This window comes from Panulirus ornatus, chromosome 2 (genome assembly GCF_036320965.1).
Source record: "Panulirus ornatus isolate Po-2019 chromosome 2, ASM3632096v1, whole genome shotgun sequence".
Lineage (NCBI taxonomy): Eukaryota > Metazoa > Arthropoda > Malacostraca > Decapoda > Palinuridae > Panulirus > Panulirus ornatus.
Window position 1 is genome coordinate 6,305,643 of NC_092225.1, and position 25,413 is coordinate 6,331,055.

Here is a 25,413-nt window from a genome sequence, read left to right on the forward strand (position 1 = left end):
CAAATCCATTTGCTTTTCTAAGTATTTCTCACATACATTCTTCAAAGCAAACACCTGATCCACACATCCTCTACCACTTCTGAAACCACACTGCTCTTCCCCAATCTGATGCTCTGTACATGCCTTCACCCTCTCAATCAATACTCCCCCATATAATTTACCAGGAATACTCAACAAACTTATACCTCTGTAATTTGAGCACTCACTCTTATCCACTTTGCCTTTGTACAATGGCACTATGCACGCATTCCGCCAATCCTCAGGCACCTCACCATGAGTCATATATACATTAAATAACCTTACCAACCAGTCAACAATACAGTCACCCCCTTTCTTAATAAATTCCACTGCAATACCATCCAAACCTGCTGCCTTGCCGGCTTTCATCTTCCGCAAAGCTTTTACTACCTCTTCTCTGTTTACCAAATCATTTTCCCTAACCCTCTCACTTTGCACACCACCTCGACCCAAACACCCTATATCTGCCACTCTGTCATCAGACACATTCAACAAACCTTCAAAATACTCATTCCATCTCCTTCTCACATCACCACTACTTGTTATCACCTCCCCATTTGCGCCCTTCACTGAAGTTCCCATTTGCTCCCTTGTCTTACGCACCCTATTTACCTCCTTCCAGAACATCTTTTTATTCTCCCTAAAATTTAATGATAGCTCTCTCACCCCAACTCTCATTTGCCCTTTTTTTCACCTCTTGCACCTTTCTCTTGACCTCCTGTCTCTTTCTTTTATACTTCTCCCACTCAATTGCATTTTTTCCCTGCAAAAATCGTCCAAATGCCTCTCTCTTCTCTTTCACTACTACTCTTACTTCTTCATCCCACCACTCACTACCCTTTCTAAACAGCCCACCTCCCACTCTTCTCATGCCACAAGCATCTTTTGCGCAATCCATCACTGATTCCCTAAATACATCCCATTCCTCCCCCACTCCCCTTACTTCCATTGTTCTCACCTTTTTCCATTCTGTACACAGTCTCTCCTGATACTTCTTCACACAGGTCTCCTTCCCAAGCTCACTTACTCTCACCACCTTCTTCACCCCAACATTCACTCTTCTTTTCTGAAAACCCATACTAATCTTCACCTTAGCCTCCACAAGATAATGATCAGACATCCCTCCAGTTGCACCTCTCAGCACATTGACATCCAAAAGTCTCTCTTTCGCACGCCTGTCAATTAACACGTAATCCAATAACGCTCTCTGGCCGTCTCTCCTACTTACATAAGTATACTTATGTATATCTCGCTTTTTAAACCAGGTATTCCCAATCATCAGTCCTTTTTCAGCACATAAATCTACAAGCTCTTGACCATTTCCATTTACAACACTGAACACCCCATGCATACCAATTATTCCCTCAACTGCCACATTACTCACCTTTGCATTCAAATCACCCATCACGATAACCCGGTCTCGTGCATCAAAACCGCTAACACACTCATTTAGCTGCTCCCAAAACACTTGCCTCTCATGATCTTTCTTCTCATGCCCAGGTGCATATGCACCAATAATCACCCACCTCTCTCCATCAACTTTCAATTTTACCCATATTAATCGAGAATTTACTTTCTTGCATTCTATCACATACTCCCACAACTCCTGTTTCAGGAGTATTGCTACTCCTTCCCTTGCTCTTATCCTCTCACTAACCCCTCACTTCACTCCCCAGACATTTCCAAACCACTCTTCCCCTTTACCCTTGAGCTTCGTTTCACTCAGAGCCAAAACATCCAGGTTCCTTTCCTCAAACATACTACCTATCTCTCCTTTTTTCACATCTTGGTTACATCCACACACATTTAGGCACCCCACTCTGAGCCTTCGAGGAGGATGAGCACTCCCCGCGTGACTCCTTCTTCTGTTTCCCATTTTAGAAAGTTAATACAAGGAGGGGAGGATTTCCGGCCCCCCGCTCCCGTCCCCTCTAGTCGCTTTCTACGACACGCGAGGAATATATATCTATATATATATATATATATATATATATATATATATATATATATATATATATATATATATATATATATACTATATATATACATATATATATATATATATATACATATATATATATATATATATATATATATATATATATATATATATATATACACGTATATATATGTATATTTTTTTTTTTTTTTTTTTTTTTCCAAAAGAAGGAACAGCTAAGGGGGCCAGGAGAGGATATTCCCTCTAAGGCCCAGTCCTCTGTTCTTAACCCTACCTCGCTAATGCGGGAAATGGCGAATAGTATGAAAGAAAGAAAGAAAAATATATATATATATATATATATATATATATATATATATATATATATATATATATATATATATATATATATAAATATATATACGTATATATACTATATATATATATATATATATATATATATATATATATATATGTATATATATATATATATATATATATATATAAATATATATACGTATATATATAAATATATATATATATATATATATATATATATATATATATATATATATATATATGGGAGGGTATTGATTGAGAGGGTGAAGGCATGTACAGAGCATCAGATTGGGGAAGAGCAGTGTGGTTTAAGAAGTGGTAGAGGATGTGTGGATCAGGTGTTTGCTTTGAAGAATGTATGTGAGATATACTTAGAAAAGCAAATGGATTTGTATGTAGCATTTATGGATCTGGAGAAGGCATATGATAGAGTTGATAGAGATGCTCTGTGGAAGGTATTAAGAATAAATGTTGAGGGAGGCAAGTTGTTACAAGCAGTGAAAAGTTTTTATCGAGGATGTAAGGCATGTGTACGTGTAGGAAGAGGGGAAAGTGATTGGTTCTCAGTGAATGTAGGTTTGCGGCAGGGGTGTGTGATGTCTCCATGGTTGTTTAATTTGTTTATGGATGGGGTTGTTAGGGAGGTAAATGCAAGAGTTTTGGAAAGAGGGGCAAGTATGAAGTCTGTTGGGGATGAGAGAGCTTGGGAAGTGAGTCAGTTGTTGTTCGCTGATGATACAGCGCTGGTGGCTGATTCATGTGAGAAACTGCAGAGGCTGGTGACTGAGTTTGGAAAAGTGTGTGGAAGAAGAAATTTAAGAGTAAATGTGAATAAGAGCAAGGTTATTTGGTACAGTAGGGTTGAGGGTCAAGTGAATTGGGAGGTGAGTTTGAATGGAGAAAAACTGGAGGAAGTGAAGTGTTTTAGATATCTGGGAGTGGATCTGGCAGCGGATGGAACCATGGAAGCGGAAGTGGATCATAGGGTGGGGGAGGGGGCGAAAATCCTGGGGGCCTTGAAGAATGTTTGGAAGTCGAGAACATTATCTCGGAAAGCAAAAATGGGTATGTTTGAAGGAATAGTGGTTCCAACAATGTTGTATGGTTGCGAGGCGTGGGCTATGGATAGAGTTGTGCGCAGGAGGATGCATGTGCTGGAAATGAGATGTTTGAGGACAATGTGTGGTGTGAGGTGGCTTGATCGAGTAAGTAACGTAAGGGTAAGAGAGATGTGTCGAAATAAAAAGAGCGTGGTTGAGAGAGCAAAAGAGGGTGTTTTGAAGTGGTTTGGGCACATGGAGAGAATGAGTGAGGAAAGATTGACCAAGAGGATATATGTGTCGGAGGTGGAGGGAACGAGGAGAAGAGGGAGACCAAATTGGAGGTGGAAAGATGGAGTGAAAAAGATTTTGTGTGATCGGGGCCTGAACATGCAGGAGGGTGAAAGGAGGGAAAGGAATAGAGTGAATTGGAGCGATGTTGTATACCGGGGTTGACGTGCTGTCAGTGGATTGAATCAGGGCATGTGAAACGTCTGGGGTAAACAATGGAAAGCTGTGTAGGTATGTATATCTGAGTGTGTGAACGTATGTATATACATGTGTATGGGGGGGGGTTGGGCCATTTCTTTCGTCTGTTTCCTTGCGCTACCTCGCAAACGCGGGAGACAGCGACAAAGTATAATAAAAAAAAATATATACACGTATATATATATATATATATATATATATATATATATATATATATATATATATATATATATATTTCCAGAATATTTCCAGCCCCCCGCTCCCTCCCCTTTTAGTCGCCTTCTACGACACGCAGGGAATACGTGGGAAGTACTCTTGCTCCCCTATCCCCAGGGATAATATATATATATATACGTATATATATATATATATATATATATATATATATATATATATATATATATATAAATATATATATATATATATATCGGAAAGCAAAAATGGGTATGTTTGAAGGAATATTGGTTCCAACAATGTTGTATGGTTGCGAGGCGTGGGCTATGGATAGAGTTGTGCGCAGGAGGATGCATATGCTGGAAATGAGATCTTTGAGGACATTGTGTGGTGTGAGGTGGTTTGATCGAGTGAGTAACGTAAGGGTAAGAGAGATGTGTGGAAATAAAAAGAGCGTGGTTGAGAGAGCAGAAGAGGGTGTTTTGAAGTGGTTTGGGCACATGAAGACAATGAGTGAGGAAAGATTAACCAAGAGGATATAGATGAGAGAGCTTGGGAAGTGAGTCAGTTGTTGTTCGCTGATGATACAGCGCTGGTGGCTGATTCATGTGAGAAACTGCAGAAGCTGGTGACTGAGTTTAGAAAAGTGTGTGGAAGAAGAAATTTAAGAGTAAATGTGAATAAGAGCAAGGTTATTAGGTACAGTAGGTTTGAGGGTCAAGTCAATTGGGAGGTGAGTTTGAATGGAGAAAAACTGGAGGAAGTGAAGTGTTTTAGATATCTGGGAGTGGATCTGGCAGCGGATGGAACCATGGAAGCGGAAGTGGATCATAGGGTGGGGGAGGGGGCGAAAATCCTGGGGGCCTTGAAGAATGTTTGGAAGTCGAGAACATTATCTCGGAAAGCAAAAATGGGTATGTTTGAAAGAATATTGGTTCAAACAATGTTGTATGGTTGCGAGGCGTGGGCTATGGATAGAGTTGTGCGCAGGAGGATGGATGTGCTGGAAATGAGATGTTTGAGGACAATGTGTGGTGTGAGGTGGCTTGATCGAGTGAGTAACGTAAGGGTAAGAGAGATGTGTCGAAATAAAAAGAGCGTGGTTGAGAGAGCAAAAGAGGGTGTTTTGAAGTGGTTTGGGCACATGGAGAGAATGAGTGAGGAAAGATTAACCAAGAGGATATATGTGTCGGAGGTGGAGGGAACGAGGAGAAGAGGGAGACCAAATTGGAGGTGGAAAGATGGAGTGAAAAAGATTTTCTGTGATCGGGGCCTGAACATGCAGGAGGGTGAAAGAAGGGCAAGGAATAGAGTGAATTGGAGCGATGTGGTATACCGGGGTTGACGTGCTGTCAGTGGATTGAATCAAGGCATGTGAAGCGTTTGGGGTAAACCATGGAAAGCTGTGTAGGTATGTATATTTGCGAGTGTGGACCTATGTATATACATGTGTATGGGGGGGGTTGGGCCATTTCTTTCGTCTGTTTCCTTGCGCTACCTCGCAAACGCGGGAGACAGCGACAAGGCAAAAAAAAAAAGAAAAAAAAAAAAAAAAAAAAAAATATATATATATATATATATATATATATATATATATATATATATATATATATATATATATGTATATATATATATATATATACATACATATATATATATATATATATATATATATATATATGTATATATATATATATATATATATATATATATATATATATGTATATATATATATATATATATACATATATATATATATATATATATATATATATATATATATATATATATATATATATATATATATGTATATATATATATATATATATATATATATATATATATATATATATATATATACATATATATATATATATATATATATATATATATATATATATATATATATATATATATAAAATATATATATATATATATATATATATATATATATATATATATATATAAAATATACATATATATATGTATATATATATATAAAATATATATATATATTTATGTATATATACATATAAAATATATATATATATATATATATACGTGTATATATATATATACGTGTATATATATATATATATATATATATATATATATATATATATATATATATATATATATATGTTTTTTTTTTTGTTTTTTTTTTTTTATACTATTCATTTCCCGCGATAGCGAGGTAGCGCTATGAACAGAGGACTGGGCCTTTGAGGGAATATCCTCACCTGGCCCCCTTCTCTGTTCCTTCTTTTGGATAAAAAAAAAAAAAAAAACTAAAGGGGAGGATTTCCAGCCCCCCGCTCCCTTCCCTTTTAGTCGCCTTCTACGACACGCAGGGAATACGTGGGAAGTATTCTTTTTCCCCTATCCCCAGGGATACATACATACATACATATATATATATACATATATATATATATATATATATATATATATATATATGTATATATATATATATATATATATATATATATATATATATATATATATATATATATATATATATATATATATATATATATATATATATATATATATATATATATATATATATATATATATATATATATATACGTGTATATATTTTCTTTTAATATACTTTGTCGCTGTCTCCCGCGTTTGCGAGGTAGCGCAAGGAAACAGACGAAAGAAATGGCCCAACCCCCCCCATACACATGTATATACATACGTCCACACACTCAAATATACATACCTACACAGCTTTCCATGGTTTGCCCCAGACGTTTCACATGCCCTGATTCAATCCACTGACAGCACGTCAACCCCGGTATACAACATCGCTCCAATTCACTCTATTCCTTTCCCTCCTTTCACCCTCCTGCATGTTCAGGCCCCGATCACACAAAATCTTTTTCACTCCATCTTTCCACCTCCAATTTGGTCTCCCTCTTCTCCTCGTTCCCTCCACCTCCGACACATATATCCTCTTGGTCAATCTTTCCTCACTCATTCTCTCCATGTGCCCAAACCACTTCAAAACACCCTCTTCTGCTCTCTCAACCACGCTCTTTTTATTTCGACACATCTCTCTTACCCTTACGTTACTCACTCGATCAAGCCACCTCACACCACACATTGTCCTCAAACATCTCATTTCCAGCACATCCATCCTCCTGCGCACAATTCTATCCATAGCCCACGCCTCGCAACCATACAACATTGTTGGAACCACTATTCCTTCAAACATACCCATTTTTGCTTTCCGAGATAATGTTCTCGACTTCCAAACATTCTTCAAGGCCCCCAGAATTTTCGCCCCCTCCCCCACCCTATGCTCCACTTCCGCTTCCATGGTTCCATCCGCTGCCAGATCCACTCCCAGATATCTAAAACACTTCACTTCCTCCAGTTTTTCTCCATTCAAACTCACCTCCCAGTTGACTTGACCCTCAACCCGACTGTACCTAATAACCTTGCTCTTATTCACATTTACTCTTAACTTTCTTCTTCCACACACTTTACCAAACTCAGTCACCAGCTTCTGCAGTTTCTCACATGAATCAGCCTCCAGCGCTGTATCATCAGCGAACAACAACTGACTCCCCAAGCTCTCTCATCCCCAACAGACTTCATACTTGCCCCTCTTTCCAAAACTCTTGCATTTACCTCCCTAACAACCCCATCCATAAACAAATTAAGCAACCATGGAGACATCACACACCCCTGCCGCAAACTTACATTCACTGAGAACAAATCACTTTCCTCTCTTCCTACACGTACACAAGCATTACATCCTCGATAAAAACCTTTCACTGCTTCTAACAACTTTCCTCCCACACCATATATTCTTAATACCTTCCACAGAGCATCTCTATCAACTCTATCATATGCCTTCTCCAGATCCATAAATGCTACATACAAATCCATTTGCTTTTCTAAGTATTTCTCACATACATTCTTCAAAGCAAACACCTGATCCACACATCCTCTACCACTTCTGAAACAACACTGGTCTTCCCCAATCTGATGCTCTGTACATGCCTTCACCCTCTCAACCAATACCCTCCCATATAATTTACCAGGAATACTCAACAAACTTATACCTCTGTAATTTGAGCACTCTCTCTTATCCCCTTTGCCTTTGTACAATGGCACTATGCACGCATTCCGCCAATCCTCAGGCACCTCACCATGAGTCATACATACATTAAATAACCTTACCAACCAGTCAACAATACAGTCATCCCCTTTTTTAATAAATTCCACTGCAATACCATCCAAACCTGCTGCCTTGCCGGCTTTCATCTTCCGCAAAGCTTTCACTACCTCTTCTCTGTTTACCAAATCATTTTCCCTAACCCTCTCACTTTGCACACCACCTCGACGAAAACACCCTATATCTGCCACTTTATCATCAAACACATTCAACAAACCTTCAAAATACTCACTCCATCTCCTTCTTACATCACCACTACTTGTTTTCACCTCCCCATTTGCGCCCTTTTATATATATATACATATATATATATATATATATATATATATATATATATATATATATATATATATATATATATATATATATATATACACGTATATATATATATATATATATATATATATATATATATATAACATATATATATATATATGTAACATATATATATATATATATATATATATATATATATATATATATATATATATATATATATATATATATATATATATATGTATATATATATATATAAAAAAAATATATATATATATATATATATATATATATATATATAAACACGTATATATTATTTTTTATTATTATACTTTCTCGCTGTCTCCCGCGTTTGCGAGGTAGCACAAGGAGACAGACGAAAGAAATGGCCCAACCCCCCCCATACACATGTATATACATACGTCCACACACGCAAATATACATACGTACACAGCTTTCCATGGCTTACCCCAGACGTTTCACATGCCCTGCTTCAATCCACTGACAGCACGTCAACCCCGGTATACCATATCGCTCCAATTCACTCTATTCCTTGCCCTCCTTTCACCCTCCTGCATGTTCAGGCCCCGATCACAGAAAATCTTTTTCACTCCATCTTTCCACCTCCAATTTGGTCTCCCTCCTCTCCTTGTTACCTCCACCTCCGACACATATAACCTCTTGGTCAATCTTTCCTCACTCATTCTCTCCATGTGCCCAAACCACTTCAAAACACCCTCTTCTGCTCTCTCAACCACGCTCTTTTTATTTCGACACATCTCTCTTACCCTTACGTTACTCACTCGATCAAACCACCTCACACCACACATTGTCCTCAAACATCTCATTTCCAGCACATCCATCCTCCTGCGCACAACTCTATCCATAGCCCACATCTCGCAACCATACAACATTGTTGGAACCATTATTCACTCAAACATACCCATTTTCACTTTCCGAGATAATGTTCTCGACTTCCAAACATTCTTCAATGCTCCCAGAATTTTCACCCCCTCCCCCACCCTATGATTCACATCCGCTTCCATGGTTCCATCCGCTGCCAGATCCACTCCCAGATATCTAAAACACTTTACTTCCTCCAGTTTTTCTTCATTCAAACTTACCTCCCAATTGACTTGACCCTTAACCCTACTGTACCTAATAACCTTGCTCTTATTCACATTTAGTCTTAACTTTCTTCTTTCACACACTTTACCAAACTCAGTCACCAGCTTCTGCAGTTTCTTACATGAATCAGCCACCAGCGCTGTATCATCAGCGAACAACAACTGACTCACTTCCAAAGCTCTCTCATCCACAACAGACTGCATACTTGCTCCTCTTTCCAAAACTCTTGCATTCACCTCCCTAACAACCCCATCCATAAACAAATTAAACAACCATGGAGACATCACACACCCCTGCCGCAAACCTACATTCACTGAGAACCAATCACTTTCCTCTCTTTCTACACTTACACATGCCTTACATCCTCGATAAAAACTTTTCACTGCTTCTAACAACTTGCCTCCCACACCATATATTCTTAAAACCTTCCAGAGATAATCTCTATCAACTCTATCATATGCTTTCTCCAGATCCATAAATGCTACATACAAATCCATTTGTTTTTCTAAGTATTTCTCACATACATTCTTCAAAGCAAACACCTGATACACACATCCTCTACCACTTCTGAAACCACACTCCTCTTCCCCAATCTGATGCTCTCTACATGCCTTCAACCTCTCAATCAATACCCTCCCATATAATTTACCAGGAATACTCAACAAACTTATACCTCCGTAATTTGAGCACTCACTCTTATCCCCTTTCCCTTTTTACAATGGCATTATGCAAGCATTCCGCCAATCCTTAGGCACCTCACCATGAATCATACATACATTAAATAACCTTACCAACCAGTCAACAATACAGTCACCCACTTTTTTAATAAATTCCAGTGCACTACAATCCAAACCTGCTGCCTTGCCGGCTTTCATCTTCCGTAAAACTTTTACTACCTCTTCTCTATTTACCAAATCATTTTCCCTAACCCTCTCACTTTGCACACCACCTCGACCAAAACACCCTATATCTGCCACTCTATCATCAGACACATTCAACAAACCTTGAAAATACTCACTCCATCTCCTTCTCACATCACCACTACTTGTTATCACCTCCCCATTAGCCCCCTTCACTGAAGTTCCCATTTTCTCCCTTGTCTTACGCACTTTATTTACCTCCTTCCAAAACATCTTTTTATTCTCCCTGAAATTTAATGATACTCTCTCGCCCCAGCTCTCATTTGCCCTCTTTTTCACTTCTTGCACCTTTTTTTTGATCTCCTGAATCTTTCTTTTATACATATCCCACTCATTTGCATTTTTCCCTGTAAAAATCGTCCAAATGCCTCTCTCTTCTCTTTCACTAATAATCTTACTTCTTCATCCCACCACTCACTATCTTTTCTAATCAACCCACCTCCCACGCTTCTCATGTCACAAGCATCTTTTGCGCAAGCCATCACTGCTTCCCTAAATACATCCCGTTCCTCCCCCACTCCCATTAACTTCTTTGTTCTCACCTTTTTCCATTCTGTACTCAGTCTCTCCTGGTACTTCCTCACACAAGTCTCCTTCCCAAACTCACTTACTCTCACTACTCTCATCACCCCAACATTCTCTCTTCTTTTCTGAAAGCCCCCACAAACCTTCACCTTCGCCTCCACAAGATAATGATCAGACATCCCTCCAGTTGCACCTCTCAGCACATTAACACCCAAAAGTCTCTCTTTCGTGCGTCTATTAATTAACACGTAATCCAATAACGCTCTCTGGCCATATCTCCTACTTTTTAAACCAGGTATTCCCAATCACCAGTCCTTTTTCACCACATAAATCTACAAGCTATTCACCATTTCCATTTACAACACTGAACACTCCATGTATACCAATTATTCCCTCAACTGCCACATTACTCACCTTTGCATTACTCAATTCATATATATATATATATATATATATATATATATATATATATGATATCTATACATCATACTTTGACGCCGTCTCCCGCGTTAGCCAGGTAGCGCAAGGAAACAGACGAAAGAATGGCCCAACTCACCCACCTACACAGGTATATACGTAAATGCCCACGCACGCACATATACATACCTATACATTTCAACGTATACATACATATACATACACAGACATATACATATATAGACATTCATACATGCTGCCTTCATCCATTTCTGCCGGCACCCAGCCACACATAAAATGACACCCTCTCCCCCCCCACGTTCGCGCGAGGTAGAGCTAGGAAAGGACAACACCATAGCTCCCTTTCCACATCTAGGCCCCGGAAAACTTTCCATGGTTTACCCCAGACAATTCACATGCCCTGTTTCAATCCACTGCCAGCATGTCGACCCCGATATACCACATCGTTCCAATTCACTCTATTCCTTGCACCCCTTTCACCCTCCTGTATGTTCAGGTCCCGATCGCTCAAAATCTTTTTCACTCCATCCTTCCACCTCCAATTTGGTCTCCCACTTCTCGTTCCCTCCACCTCTAACACATATACCCTCTTTGTCAATCTTTCCTCACTTTCCTCTCCATGATAGCAAACAATTTCAATATACCCTCTTCTGCTCTCTGAACCACACACTTTTTATTACGACACATCTCTCTTACCCTTTCATATCTTACTCGATCAAACCATATGTATCGGAACGATGTGGTATACCGGGGCCGACGAGCTGTCAACGGACGGAACCAAGGCATGCAAAACGTCTGGGTCAAACCACGGAAAAGTCTGCGGGGCCGGGATGAGGATAGATAGATGTGGCCCCGGCGCACCAAACATATATATATATATATATATATATATATATATATATATATATATATATATATATATATATATATATGTGTGTGTGTATATATATATATATATATATATATATATATGAGAAGAAACATCATGAGAGGCAAGTGTTTTGGGAGCAGCTGAATGATTGTGTTAGTGGTTTGGATGCACGAGACCGGGTTATAGTGTTGGGTGATTTGAATGCAAAGGTGACTAATGTGGCAGTTGAGGGAATAATTGGTACACATGGGGTGTTCAGTGTTGTAAATGGAAATGGTGAAGAGCTTGTACATTTATGTGCTGAAAAAGGACTGGTGATTGGGAATACCTGGTTTAAAATGCGAGATATACATAACTATACGTATGTAAGTAGGAGAGATGGCCAGAGAGCGTTATTGGATTACGTGTTAATTGACAGGCGCGCGAAAGAGACTTTTGGATGTTATGTGCTGAGAGGTGCAACTGGAGGGATGTCTGATCATTATATTGTGGAGGCTAAGGTGAAGATTTGTATGGGTTTTCAGAAAAGAAGAGTGAATTTTGGGGTGAGGAGGGTGGTGAGAGTAAGTGAGCTTGGGAAGGAGACTTGTGTGAGGAAGTACCAGGAGAGACTGAGTACAGAATGGAAAATGGTGAGAACAATGGAAGTAAGGGGAGTGAGGGAGGAATGGGATGTATTTAGGGAAACAGTGATGGAGTGCGCAAAAGATGCTTGTGGCATGAGAAGCGTGGGAGGTGGGTTGATTAGAAAGAGTAGTGAGTGGTGGGATGAAGAAGTAAGATTAATAGTGAAAGAGAAGAGAGAGGCATTTGGACGATTTTTGGAGGGAAAAAATGCAATTGAGTGGGAAATGTATAAAAGAAAGAGACAGGAGGTCAAGAGAAAGGTGCAAGAGGTGAAAAAGAGGGCAAATGAGAGTTGGGGTGAGAGAGTATCATTAAATTTTAGGGAGAATAAAAAGATGTTCTGGAAGGAGGTAAATAAATAAATAAATAAATAAAGAGGTAAATACAAGGGAGCAAATGGGAACTTCAGTGAAGGGCGCTAATGGGGAGGTGAAAACAAGTAGTGGTGATGTGAGAAGGAGATGGAGAGAATATTTTGAGGGTTTGTTGAATGTGTTTGATGATAGAGTGGCAGATATAGGGTGTTTTGGTCGAGGTGGTGTGCAAAGTGAGAGGGTTAGGGAAAAAATTTGGTAAACAGAGAAGAGGTAGCAAAAGCTTTGCGGAAGATGAAAGCAGGCAAGGCAGCAGGTTTGGATGGTATTGCAGTGGAATCTATTAAAAAAGGGGGTGACTGTATTATTGACTGGTTGGTAAGGTTATTTAATGTATGTATGACTCATGGTGAGGTCCCGAGGATTGGCGGAATGCGTGCATAGTGCCACTGTACAAAGGCAAAGGGGATAAGAGTGAGTGCTCAAATTACAAAGGTATAAGTTTGTTGAGTATTCCTGGTAAATTATATGGGCGGGTATTGATTGAGAGGGTGAAGGCATGTACAGAGCATCAGATTGGGAAGAGCAGTGTGGTTTCAGAAGTAGTAGAGGATGTGTGGATCAGGTGTTTGCTTTGAAGAATGTATGTGAGAAATACTTAGAAAAGCAAATGGATTTGTATGTAGCATTTATGGATCTGGAGAAGGCATATGACAGAGTTGATAGAGATGCTCCGTGGAAGGTAGTAAGAATATATGGTGTAGGAGGCAAGTTGTTAGAAGCAGTGAAAAGTTTTTATCGAGGATGTAAGGCGCGTGTACGTGTAGAAAGAGCGGAAAGTGATTTGTTCTCAGTGGATGTAGGTTTGCGGCAGGGGTGTGTGATGTCTCCATGGTTGTTTAATTTGTTTATGGATTTAGGGAGGTGAATGCAAGAATTTTGGAAAGAGGAGCAAGTATGCAGTCTGTTGTGGATGAGAGAGCTTGGGAAGTGAGTCAGTTGTTGTTCGCTGATGATACAGCGCTGGTGGTTGATTCATATGAGAAATTGCAGAAGCTGGTGACTGAGTTTGGTAAAGTTTGTGAAAGAAGAAAGTTAAGAGTAAATGTGAATAAGAGCAAGGTTATTAGGTACAGTAGTGTTGATGGTCAAGTCAATCGGGAGGTAAGTTTGAATGGAGAAAAACTAGAGGAAGTAAAGTGTTTTAGATATCTAGGAGTGGATCTGGCAGCGGATGGAACCATGGAGGCGGAAGTGGATCATAGGGTGGTGGAGGGGGCGAAAATCATGGGAGCCTTGAACAATGTGTGGAAGTCGAGAACATTATCTCCGAAAGCAAAAATCGGTATGTTTGAAGGAATAATGGTTCCAACAATGTTGTATGGTTACGAGGCGTGGGCTATGGATAGAGTTGTGCGCAGGAGGGTGGATGTGCTGGAAATGAGATGTTTAAGGACATTGTGTGGTGTGAGGTGGTTTGATCGAGTAAGTAACGTAAGGGTAAGAGAGATGTGTGGAAATAAAAAGAGCGTGGTTGAGAGAGCAGAAAAGGGTGTTTAGAAATGGTTTGGGCACATGGAGAGAATGAGTGAGGAAAGATTGACCAAGAGGATATATGTGTCGGAGGTGGAGGGAACGAGGAGAAGTGGGAGACCAAATTGGAAGTGGAAAGATGGAGTGAAAAAGATTTTGTGTGATCGGGGCCAGAACATGCAGAAGGGTGAAAGGAGGGCAAGGAATAGAGTGAATTGGATCGATGTGGTATACCGGGGTTGACGTGCTGTCAGTGGATTGAATCATGGCATGTGAAGTGTCTGGGGTAAACCATGGGAAGCTGTGTAGGCATGTATATTTGCGTGTGCGGACGTATGTGTATACATGTGTATGGGGGTGGGTTGGGCCATTTCTTTCGTCTGTTTGCTTGCGCTACCTCGCAAACGCGGAAGAGAGCGACAAAGCAAAAAACAAGAAAAAAAATATATAATGTATATATATATATATCCCTGGGGATAGGGGATTAAGAATACTTCCCACGTATTCCCTGCGTGTCGTAGAAGGCGACTAAGAGGGGAGGGAGCGGGGGGCTGGAAATCCTCCCCTCTCGTTTTTTTTTTTTTTTTTTTTTTTTTTTTTTTTCCAAAAGAAGGAACAGAGAATTGGGCCAGGTGAGGGTATTCCCTCAAAGGCCCAGTCCTCTGTTCTTAATGCTACCTCGCTAACGCGGGAAATGGCGAATAGTTTAAAAGAAAGAAAGAATATGTATATATGTATGTGTGTATGTATATATATATATATATGTATATATGTATATATATGTATATGTATATGTATGTGTATATATATGTATATATCCCTGGGGATAGGGGAGAAAGAATACTTCCCACGTATTCCCTGCGTGTCGTAGAAGGCGACTAAAAGGGGAGGGAGCGGGGGGCTGGAAATCTTCCCCTCTCATTTTTCTTTTTTTTTTTTTTTTTTTTTTTAATTTTCCAAAACAAGGAACAGAGAAGGGGGCCAGGTGAGGATATTCCCTCCAAGGCCCAGTCCTCTGTTCTTAACGCTACCTCGCTAACGCGGGAAATGGCGAATAGTTTGAAAGAAAAAAGAATATATATATATATATATATATATATATATATATATATATATATATATATATATATATATATATATATTATTTTTTTTTTTATTTTGCTTTGTCGCTGTCTCCCACGTTTGCGAGGTAGCGCAAGGAAACAGAAGAAAGAAATGGCCCAATCCACCCCCATACACAATGTATATACATAAACGTCCACACACGCAAATATACATACCTATACATCTCAATGTACACATATATATACACACACAGACACATACATATATACCCATGCACACAATTCATACTGTCTGCCTTTATTCATTCCCATCGCCACCTCGCCACACATGGAATACCATCCCCCTCCCCCCTCATGTGTGCGAGGTAGCACTAGGAAAAGACAACAAAGGCCCCATTCGTTCACACTCAGTCTCTAGCTGTCATGCAATAATGCCCGAAACCACAGCTCCCTTTCCACATCCAGGCCCCACACAACTTTCCATGGTCTACCCCAGACGCTTCACATGCCCTGATTCAATCCGCTGACAGCACGTCAACCCCGGTATACCACATCGATCCAATTCACTCCATTCCCTGCCCCCCTTTCACCCTCCTGCATGTTCAGGCCCCGATCACACAAAATCTTTTTCACTCCATCCTTCCACCTCCAATTTGGTCTCCCACTTCTCCTCGCTCCCTCCACCTCCGACACATATATCCTCTTGGTCAATCTTTCCTCACTCATTCTCTCCATGTGCCCAAACCATTTCAAAACACCCTCCTCTGCTCTCTCAACAACGCTCTTTTTATTTCCATATATATACATATATATACATATATTTTTTTTTATTATACTTTGTCGCTGTCACCCGCGTTTGCGAGGTAGCGCAAGGAAACAGACGAAAGAAATGGCCCAACCCCCCCCATACATATGTATATACATACGTCCACACACGCAAATATACATACCTACACAGCTTTCCATGGCTTACCCCAGACGCTTCACATGCCTTGATTCAATCCACTGACAGCACGTCAATCCCGGTATACCACATCGCTCCAATTCACTCTATTTCTTGCCCTCCTTTCACCCTCCTGCATGTTCAGGCCCCGATCACACAAAATCTTTTTCACTCCATCTTTCCACCTCCAATTTGGTCTCCCTCTTCTCCTTGTTCCCTCCACCTCCGACACATATATCCTCTTGATCAATCTTTCCTCACTCATCCTTTCCATGTGCCCAAACCACTTCAAACCAAACTCTTCTGCTCTCTCAACCACGCTGTTTTTATTTCCACACATCTCTCTTACCCTTACGTTACTCACTCGATCAAACCACCTCACACCACATATTGTCCTCAAACATCTCATTTCCAGCACATCCATCCTCCTGCGCACAACTCTATCCATAGCCCACGCCTCGCAACCATACAACATAGTTGGAACCACTATTCCTTCAAACATACCCATTTTTGCTTTCCGAGATAATGTTCTCGACTTCCACACATTCTTCAAGGCCCCCAGAATTTTCGCCCCCTCCCCCACCCTATGATCCACTTCCGCTTCCATGGTTCCATCCGCTGCCAGATCCACTCCCAGATATCTAAAACACTTCACTTCCTCCAGTTTTTCTCCATTCAAACTCACCTCCCAATTGACTTGACCCTCAACCCTACTGTACCTAATAACCTTGCTCTTATTCACATTTACTCTTAACTTTCTTCTTCCACACACTTTACCAAACTCAGTCACCAGCTTCTGCAGTTTCTCACATGAATCAGCCACCAGCGCTGTATCATCAGCGAACAACAACTGACTCACTTCCCAAGCTCTCTCTTCCCCAACAGACTTCATACTTGCCCCTCTTTCCAAAACTCTTGCATTTACCTCCCTAACAACCCCATCCATAAACAAATTAAACAACCATGGAGACATCACACACCCCTGCCGCAAACCTACATTCACTGAGAACCAATCACTTTCCTCTCTTCCTACACGTACACATGCCTTACATCCTCGATAAAAACTTTTCACTGCTTCTAACAACTTTCCTCCCACACCATATATTCTTAATACCTTCCACAGAGCATCTCTATCAACTCTATCATATGCTTTCTCCAGATCCATAAATGCTACATACAAATCCATTTGCTTTTCTAAGTATTTCTCACATACATTCTTCAAAGCAAACACCTGATCCACACATCCTCTACCACTTCTGAAACCACACTGCTCTTCCCCAATCTGATGCTCTGTACATGCCTTCACCCTCTCAATCAATACCCTCCCATATAATTTACCAGGAATACTCAACAAACTTATACCTCTGTAATTTGAGCACTCACTCTTATCCCCTTTGCCTTTGTACAATGGCACTATGCACGCATTCCGCCAATCCTCAGGCACCTCACCATGAGTCATACATACATTAAATAACCTTACCAACCAGTCAATGATACAGTCATCCCCTTTTTTAATAAATTCCACTGCAATACCATCCAAACCTGCTGCCTTGCCGGCTTTCATCTTCCGCAAAGCTTTCACTACCTCTTCTCTGTTTACCAAATCATTTTCCCTAACCCTCTCACTTTGCACACCACCTCGACCAAAACACCCTATATCTGCCACTCTATCATCAAACACATTCAACAAACCTTCAAAATACTCACTCCATCTCTTTCTCACATCACCACTACTTGTTATCACCTCCCCATTTGCGCCCTTCACTGAAGTTCCCATTTGCTCCCTTGTCTTACGCACTTTATTTACCTCCTTCCAGAACATCTTTTTATTCTCCCTAAAATTCAATGATACTCTCTCACCCCAACTCTCATTTGCCCTTTTTTTCACCTCTTGCACCTTTCTCTTGACCTCCTGTCTCTTTCTTTTATACATCTCCCACTCAATTGCATTTTTTCCCTGCAAAAATCGTCCAAATGCCTCTCTCTTCTCTTTCACTAATACTCTTACTTCTTCATCTCACCACTCACTACCCTTTCTAATCAACCCACCTCCCACTCTTCTCATGCCACAAGCATCTTTTGCGCAATCCATCACTGATTCCCTAAATACATCCCATTCCTCCCCCACTCCCCTTACTTCCATTGTTCTCACCTTTTTCCATTCTGTACTCAGTCTCTCCTGGTACTTCCTCACACAGGTCTCCTTCTCAAGCTCACTTACTCTCACCACCCTCTTCACCCCAACATTCACTCTTCTTTTCTGAAAACCCATACAAATCTTCACCTTAGCCTCCACAAGATAATGATCAGAAATCCCTCCAGTTGCACCTCTCAGCACATTAACATCCAAAAGTCTCTCTTTCGCACGCCTGTCAATTAACACGTAATCCAATAACGCTCTCTGGCCATCTCTCCTACTTACATAAGTATACTTATGTATACTTATGTATATATATATACTTATGTATATATATATATATATATATATATATATATATATATATATATATATATATATATATATATATATATACATATATATATATATATATATATATATATATATGTATATATATATATATATATATATATATATATATATATATACATATATATATATATATATTCTTTTCTTTCATACTATTCGGCATTTCCCGCATTAGCGAGGTTGCGTTAAGAACAGAGGACTGGACCTTTGAGGGAATATCCTCACCTGGCCCCGTTCTCTGTCCCTCCTTTTTGGAAAATATAAAAAAACCGAGAGGGGAGGATCTCCACCCCCCGCTCCCTTCCCTTTTAGTCGCCTTTTACGACACGCAGGGAATATGTGGGAAGTATTCTTTCTCACCTATCCCCAGGGATGAAATATATATATATATATATATATATATATATATATATATATATATATATATATATATATATATATATATATATATATATATATGTGTATATATATATATATATATATATATATATATATATATATATATATATATATATATATACCTCAAATTTCAGAGGTATAAGTTTGTTGAGTATTCTTGGTAAATTATATGGGAGGGTATTGATTGAGAGGGTGAAGGCATGTACAGAGCATCAGATTGGGGAAGAGCAGTGTGGTTTCAGAAGTGATAGAGAATGTCTGGATCAGGTGTTTGCTTTGAAGAATGTATGTGAGAAATACTTAGAAAAGCAAATGGATTTGTATGTAGCATTTATGGATCTGGAGAAGGCATATGATAGAGTTGATATAGATGCTCTGTGGAAGATATTAAGAATATATGGTGTGGGAGGCAAGTTGTTAGAAGCAGTGAAAAGTTTTTATCGAGGATGTAAGGCATGTGTACGTGTAGGAAGAGAGGAAAGTGATTTGTTCTCAGTGAATGTAGGTTTGCGGCAGGGTGTGTGATGTCTCCATGGTTGTTTAATTTGTTTATGGAAGGGGTTGTTAGGGAGGTGAATGCAAGAGTTTTGGAAAGAGGGGCAAGTATGAAGTCAGTTGTGGATGAGAGAGCTTGGGAAGTGAGTCAGTTGTTGTTCGCTGATGATACAGCGCTGGTGGCTGATTCATGTGAGAAACTGCCGAAGCTGGTGACTGAGTTTGGTAAAGTGTGTGAAAGAAGAAAGTTAAGAGTCAATATGAATAAGAGCAAGGTTATTAGGTACAGTAGGGTTGAGGGTCAAGTCAATTGGGAGGTAAGTTTGAATGGAGAAAAACTGGAGGAAGTAAAGTGTTTTAGATATCTGGGAGTGGATCTGGCAGCGGATGGAACCATGGAACCATGGAAGCGGAAGTGGTGGGGGGAGTGCTCGAAAATCCTTGGAGCCTTGAAGAATGTGTGGAAGTCGAGAACATTATCTCGGAAAGCAAAAATGGGTATGTTTGAAGGAATAGTGGTTCCAACAATGTTGTATGGTTGCGAGGCGTGGGCTATGGATAGAGTTGTGCGCAGGAGGGTGGATGTGCTGGAAATGAGATGTTTGAGGACAATGGTTGGTGTGAGGTGGTTTGATCGAGTAAGTAACGTAAGGGTAAGAGAGATGTGTGGAGATAAAAAGAGTGTGGTTGAGGGAGCAGAAGAGGGTGTTTTGAAATGGTTTGGGCACATGGAGAGAATGAGTGAGGAAAGATTGACCAAGAGGATATATGTGTCGGAGGTGGAGGGAACGAGGAGAAGTGGGAGACCAAATTTTAGGTGGAACGATGGAGTGGAAAAGATTTTGTGTGATCGGGGCCTGAACATGCAAGAGTGTGAAAGGAGGGCAAGGAATAGAGTGAATTGGATCGATGTTGTATACCGGGGTTGACGTGCTGTCAGTGGATTGAATCAGGGCATGTGAAGCGTCTGGGGTAAACCATGGAAAGCTGTGTAGGTACGTATATTTGCGTGTGTGGACGTATGTATATACATGTGTATGGGGGGGGGGGGGGTTGGGCCATTTCTTTCGTCTGTTTCCTTGCGCTACCTCGCAAACGCGGGAGACAGCGACAAAGTGCGGTTGGCAATCCTCCCCTGTTGTTTTTAATTTTCCAAAAGAGGGAACAGGGAAGGGGGCTAAATGAGGATATTCCCTTAAAGGCTCAGTCCTCTGTTCTTAACGCTACGTTGTTAATGCGGAAAATGGGGAATAGTACGAAAAGAAAAGAAAAAAGAAAACATATATATATATATATATATATATATATATATATATATATATATATATATATATATATATATATATATATACGTATTATATTTATCACCAAGATGTGAAGGTAACTAGTGGTAGGTAATACATTTGAGGAGACAGAACTGAATGTTCAGGCTCTGAGTGAGTTAAAGCTGAAAGGCACAGAAGAATTGTATTGAAATTGGAAGAAAGTCACTTGCAAGAGGTAAGAAATGCGTAGCACTACTGTGAAGCTTGAGCTGTGGGAGTGTGTGAGTGTGGTAGGATTAATTTCTTCATTGATATGTGTAAAAGCGAAATTGTATTGCTGGATAAAGATGATGATTAGTAATTATGCGCCTGGCCATGACAAGAAGGATCATGAAAGGCACGTGTTTTAGAAGCTGGGTGAGTGTATCATCAGTTTTGATGCAAGAGACGTTGGAATAATATTAGGAGATTGATATTGGAGGGGCCGGTGGCTTATGAGGTAGTTGAGGATATAGTTAAGGTTTTGGAGTTTTGTGAGGAAAAACAGATTAATGGCTGGGTATACCTGGTTTAAGAAAAATGGACATACACATGTATACGTATGTGAGTAGGAGAGATAGTCAGACGGCATTGCTTGATTGCATACTAAATGAAAGGCACGCAACAGAGATACTTTTTGGATATGGATGCGGTGAGAAGGGCTGGTGGGATGGCTGGTCATTTCCATGTGGAGGTTAGGTTGAAGATATGTAAAGATTTTCGGAAAAGAGGAAACATTATGGGTGAGAAGAAGTTAAGAGTAATTGGATTTGGAAAAGAGACCAGTGAGAAGAAATATCAGGCAAGATTAAGTGTAGAATAGTAAAAGGTGACGTGACACAGCACTGGTGATAGATTCAAGTGTGGAACTGCAGAAGTTGGTGATTAGGTCTGGAAATGTAGGTGAAAATAGCCAGTTGAGAATAAATGTGAATAAAAACAAGGTTATTAGGATTAGTAAGGTTGAGAGACGTGAGATTTAGGGAGTGAATTTTGATGGAGAAAAACTGGAGAACGTGAAGTGTTTTAGATATCTGGGAGTGGACACAGCGGGAAATTAAACCACTGAGGCAGAAGTGAATCATAGGATTGGTGAAAGGGCGAAATTTTTGGGAGCAGTAAAATATGTGTGAAATGAGAAGCCGTTATCTAGAAGAGCAATGATAAGCATGTTTGATGTTACAGTAGTTCCAACTTTATTCTATAGATGCAAGCCATAGGCTATATACGAGGATGTGTGGAAGAGGGTGGATGTAATGGACACAAAATGCTTGAGAGAGATGCGTGGTTAAATGGTGTGGTTAAGACAACTGAAGAGGGTGTGCTGAAATGGTTCGGACAAGAGAAGAGAACATATGAGAGTTTGACAAAGAGGGTATATGTGTCAGAAGTGGAGGGAAGAAGGATAAATAGAAGACCAAACTGGAGATAGAAGGGTGAAGTGTAAAAGATTTTAAGTGATCTGGGTCTGAACATATAGGAGGATGAAAGGCGTGCACAGAGGTCGATGTGCTGTCAGTGGACTGAACCAAGGCATGTGAAGTGGCCGAAAGAAACCACATATGTAGTGTGGGGAGTGAATATCATGTGTTTTGTATGTGTACCTAGAATGCGTTAGCGATTTGTTCAGTGGAAATAATTGTTCACAGTGACCGGAGGTTGTGAACTGGAGTCATGTATGTTTGGGGTTAAAGAGATGATTGAAGATTTCTGTAAAGATACAGACTTTCTGCATCAACATAATCTTAAGACTCTAAGATCTTAATCTTCTTCATCTTTTCGTTCGTATAAACTTTTGGTTAGCTCCTTGCTTACCATGTAATCAGTCTTTAGCTTTTAAGGTAATTAAGGATCAATTTTTCTGATAGTCATATGACGTTTCTGACCTGGACTCAGGACGGTTCTAGTCCTTCATTACTGTACCCCCTGGCGTGTAGGTTATGCAACACAGCTGTTGTCAGACAATTCGTTGGTTCCAGCATGCACCGTCGTTATTACAGTTTCTGGTCTTCTTTGATATACCTCATGGTCTTGATTTTTTTTCAGGTTTGGTAATGCAGATAACTTCATTTTCAACTCATGAATGGGTGGGTTCCCCAGATTCCCACAGAGTAAATCTTCGTTCCCCAGTTATTTCATAAATTGGTTTGGCCGTTAAGATCTGTATACCAAGCCGAGCTCTGAATCACAAGAGAAATCCATCAGTTGACCATTCGTGTTTTCCACATTCCTGTTCCATCAACCAGGAGATCATTACCTTTTTTGTTCACTGGAACAAGCATGGAATAGTTTCCCAGACTCCAATTGTAATATGCTAGGAGTTTGTTCCGCAGCGTGCGCTTGGTTCTTAGTTACTAATAACTTCTCAAAAATTATCCTTAATGTTACAATTTCAAGTCAGACACTAGAATACACCTACATTAAAGATGCTAGTCATTCTCTGCAAGCCATTTACATTTTTTGTAAGGTCTACAATGCAAGCCATTTATATTTTGTGTAAAGTTTTCACTTGAATCAAATATAAATGAGTCTTGTCCTATTCTAAAAGAGTCTTGGATGTTCTTGGTACAGACGCAAATATTGGCAGTCAAGCTAGTGCCTATATTTTTTCTTTAATTTTTTAAGAGAAAAAGATTTATAGTTGTCAAATACAAAAGTAATTAAACTTTAATATATCGTAAGTAGTTTCAGATCTAAGACCGATGCCTTTCACTAGCCTTCCAGTCACAAATGAATATTTTCTGGATGATCTTTCAAGTTTGTCCTACGCGTTGTGAAGACTTCTTGCTGAACTCTGCGGCAAACGAGTTAGAAGATCCTCTTTCAAAATATCTGGCATTTTCTCATATCTAAGAAAAGAATAAGTAATATCTGCTTCCCCGGCAAGAAATCCCAGTTATGTTATTAATGTAAACATGTTTTACTTGCCTGTGTAAAAATATATGATTCTACAACATTTGTGGAAAACATATTGTTTTCTTTACAGGCTGCACAATATGAAGATTCGTTGATAAAATTGTCTCTAACCTTTAGGAAACTTCCCTTGGAATTCTAGATACTGTAATCTTGGAGGCTTACATCACATTCCATGAGAGAACAATCTTTTTATTTTTTTTCATCATTTTAAATTGGGTTCTTTCAACAATGTAATTACTGGTGTGCACCATTGTAAAAAGCTGGCTGATGCCTCTTCTTTTTATTCTGAATGCTATGTTATTTTAGTATGTAACGTGGAAGGTTCTCATCAGAGTCCATATTGCCAAACGCTGAGATGACATTACTATTAGTTGGGATTATGAAGATACGAATATTTCTACATTTTACTGTAACTGATCCTGACTACTCTCCTATATACTGTCTTTGCATAGGAAGTAGGCTTTCATGGAGAAGACCATTTTCTGTTCAGAGAAAACAAACTGTTTCTTGGGTCAGTCTTCTTTACGTTAAGCGACTGCCTCAAGATGTGTTTACCTACCCCATCCGTCTTTATACTTACTGTAGATACAGAATAATGACTTGTAGCGTCCCTCGCCAGCCTACCTGTTGGGCTCCCTAGAGATGGCACTGAGTTCAAAGAAAAACGTTATGCCTTTGGACAGACAACGGATAATAGGTAATCGTTGCACGGTGGTTTTGCTAGAATACAACCCACGTTTTCTGACTGCTTCTTGATCCAGTGAGCCATAGAGATGAACATCTGGTCATTCTCCAGGAAAACTACCCTGCCAGATCAGACATAAGGCCTCTATAACAAATATGGTCTTTCCAATTTTCCTTTTCCAAAGAATATAGATTGGACACCGGTCAGAATATCTGTACAATCTCTCACTGTCTCCCTCTCCCCTGAAGTATTGGAACAGTATTTACATGTTTCACGACGGGATGCCAGACAGGGTT

At 39.6% G+C, this 25,413-nt stretch overlaps 1 protein-coding gene across 1 annotated transcript in view; it reads left to right on the top strand.

The window, feature by feature from the left end:
- Positions 1–24,358, top strand: part of LOC139753320 (uncharacterized) — a 43,592-nt gene extending 19,234 nt beyond the window's left edge. The window contains exon 2 of the mRNA XM_071669643.1: positions 23,563–24,358. The gene's annotated coding sequence lies outside the window, so the exon portion shown is untranslated. The remainder of the gene's footprint in view (positions 1–23,562) is intronic.
- The last annotated feature ends 1,055 nt before the right edge of the window (positions 24,359–25,413 follow it).